The following is a 3,378-nucleotide window of genomic DNA, read 5'->3' on the forward strand; positions in this document are numbered from 1 at the left end:
ATTTTTCGACACAGTTTATACAGTCAAATTCAATCTGATGGTAAATTAATTACCGGTGATAATTCTAACGGTATTCAACACATTTTTGTAGTGTTAAATTTTATATCCTTCTAATTCTTTCTATCATCTGTATAATCCTCACTTGATTTTTTTCTTGTCGTCCTCTTTAATTTATAATGAAAAATCCGCTATAAAATTTTCACATCGCTAGTAAATGAAACAATGAATAGGTGTAAAATTAAAATAATTTAAAATCGTTGAGCATAAAACTGAGACAATTTAAATAATATTAGAGATCGAATTAAAAATGTAATTATATTTTAATAAATAAATTACTGATCCTCTAAAACTTATGTAATTATATTTTAAGCGTCCGAAGACTGTTCTCTATTCGTAATGAAAGTTGTTACTCATCCTAAGAATATTCGCTTATAATGGTATAGAAATTATAATATAAGAACAATTTTTTTTTTAATTAACAACTACATAAAATAATGATAAACAATACTTACAGAAAAAAATTGATGTAGTCAGTGGGTCAGGTTCATGCACCAAGATCAGAATCACGAATTTAATCCAAATTTTTGCTAAATCGGCACACTAATCATATCATAATAATATATAGTTTAATTAAATATGCACGACCGAATGCATATCCCCAAGTCCTACCAATATTTAATTCAATAAATGATCAAATTAATTTTTGAAAATTATTTATTTTTTAATTTAGTTTTATTTTTTTAATTAAATTTATTTTTAAAGATTTAAATTAATTATATTACTCTTTTTATTATTATATTGTTAATATATCAAAATTTATTAATATGACACATTAAGTGACACCTCAATACATATCTAAAAATTTTAATTGACTATTAACATGACTAGTTTATAAAATTAAATAAAATCAATCTAAATTAAAGAATTTCAATGACTCAAGTTTTTCATACAATTAAATTTTTATTTCATCTAATTTCATAAATTTATTATATTAATAATCAATTAAAACTTTTAAATATATTAAAGTATTACTTAATATATCACATTAATAAATTTTGACACCACCAATAAATAAAAAATAAATTTAATTAAAAACAAGATTTTTAAAAAATCAATTTAAAAATCATATAATCTTTCGAGAACTAATTGATCATTCACTTATACTTAATTCTCTTTTATTTATACACAATCATAATCATCACCATATAATGTTTACACGCTACAATCCAAACGAAAATCATTTGACCGTCAGAAAAAAAACAACAGATAACGACACCAACAGAAAATCAACGAACACAATTTTCACATAGTTTTATACAATAATCTCCACTTTAAGAAGCTACGAAATACTACTACTAATAAATAAGCTTTAGTAAAATCCATGCAGCACTTCTGGTGTTGCATTTTGCATCTGACCATTTTGCCCCAAAAATTTCCATTAATTTCTTATTACACCATGTAACGGTTGGGCATAACGACGTCGTCCAGCTCCACAGGTCCATATTATTGTTGTTATCGTTGTAGTTGTTAACGTCGTTCCAAACGGCATCACCACCTATTTGCAACGGTTGCTCATTCTCCGATCCGAGAAACCATTCAAGATCCGAGATCTGCTGTGATAGGTCAGAATCCAATCCCTCTATGCTTCCATTGTCGCTGCCAGTTTGCACGGTAGAGATAGTGGTGGCACAAGTGACTGAATTTCGACCTGAGACAGCATCTCATTGCCAAGACACTGCTTCTTGGCAATGGAGGGGCTACCACGACGTTGTCTCAGAGCATCCGGAAAATTGAGCTGGCTTGTTGCCGGGATGCGTCTGGCGCGTCGTCGTAGGCTCTAGCGGCCTTCGGCAGGTTGAACGTCCGAGCCAGACACGGACTCCTTTGTGTGGGTCCCTTATCTCTGCAGCCCACTTGCCCAGGGCCTCTGTCTGATTCCTCTGTAGACGTTCTTACGGACCCTCTGACGTGGATTGGGACCTTTCGTCTTCTTATCTTCTGCGCCACCACCAACAACCGTTTTTTCCTTTCCTAGTACCTTGTCACATGCTACCACTGCCACATGAACAAGACAATTAGTGCGTTATCATGAAGTGAATTGATACCTACCTCACATAACTAAACTACACAAAGCTTTGTAATTTTCTTTTGTTGTTATTTTGAAGAAAGTTACAAAATTTTCATCATCTCAAGTTTTTAATGTATATGTCGGTTGCTAGCACTATTTTCGTGCGTAATTAATGGCTACTATTTCTCATGAAAAGAAGGTGCGTTTGGCTTTGATTATAACATCAGTCTACAAACAACGTATAAGAATCAATTGAACTGATGCCTTTTTATTCTTTGTAGAAAATTGAGATTTAGCTGTGTCTAAGTCTAACCATGTGTACATATATTTTATATTTTTTTAATTTCATAAAAGGTTGAAGAAAACTCCAGTTATATCACCTTTTCTTCCTTTTTTCAATTAAGATAAAGAAATAAATAAAATTCATACTTTTCAATAGTAGGAAAAACGTGAAGAAAACGAATATGGGTTTTAGAGAAGATTGTTAATCCAAAATACTCTACCAAAAATACCAAAAATATCTTTTACAATTTCTTTTATTTAAAAAATAATTTATTTATTTAATCACATTTAAAATAAAAATATTTTTATATATATAAAAAATTAAATTCTATAATTTACTATCCAATAATTAAATAAAATATCTTCACACACATTTAAAAGATCTTCGTTAGATTATCCAAAAATATATATATATATACCAAGATAGTTCACCAAACCCCAAAAAGCTGATAGACAAAACAAGATGAAAATATATAGAGTTCTCACCATCATGCTGAATTATCGAGCAACCGGACAAGTTTTAATTTTGCGGTTTATCTAACTTCGCTTAATGTTAAAAAATATTTTAAAAAAATAAAAAATATTTCTTGAACTCATTCTAGCCCAAAAAAAAATTTCACACACGTACTAAAAGAAGGTATAAAACCAAGAGAATAATAATTATGAATCTCACGTGATTTTCTTAGTGTAATATTTGGTGTTCAAATAAAATAATTTCAATAATTAAAGCCAAGAAAAGGTGATTGGCCCATGAAGAAAGCTATATACGAATCAAAGGAACATATACGACGAAAAACTAGAGCATAGCATAAAAGCGATACCTTTGTTGTTGTTGTTGTTGTTATCTGGGATTTGAGGAATTGGTGGCTGATCCTTGTTGTTGGAGTTGTTGGCGGTGACCGTGGCGGCGTCAAAACCAAGGAAGTCGGAGAAAGGATCGAGCTCAGCCCATAAGTCCTGAGAAACCAATTTCCGGCCACGCTTGACACCAATGAAGTCTGAGATGATAGCACCTCCGCACATCTTTG

At 30.8% G+C, this 3,378-nt stretch overlaps 1 long non-coding RNA gene across 1 annotated transcript; it reads right to left on the reverse strand.

Annotated features, from left to right (window-relative positions):
• Positions 1–1,158: 1,158 nt before the first annotated feature.
• LOC140184405 (uncharacterized) lies at positions 1,159–3,378 on the reverse strand. The gene is made up of 2 exons (XR_011881004.1): positions 3,172–3,378; positions 1,159–2,055 (listed from the first exon to the last, which is right to left on the reverse strand). It is a non-coding gene; the product is annotated as an uncharacterized lncRNA (long non-coding RNA).

Source organism: Arachis hypogaea, chromosome 4 (assembly GCF_003086295.3).
Source record: "Arachis hypogaea cultivar Tifrunner chromosome 4, arahy.Tifrunner.gnm2.J5K5, whole genome shotgun sequence".
In the NCBI taxonomy this organism is placed as follows: Eukaryota; Viridiplantae; Streptophyta; class Magnoliopsida; order Fabales; family Fabaceae; genus Arachis; species Arachis hypogaea.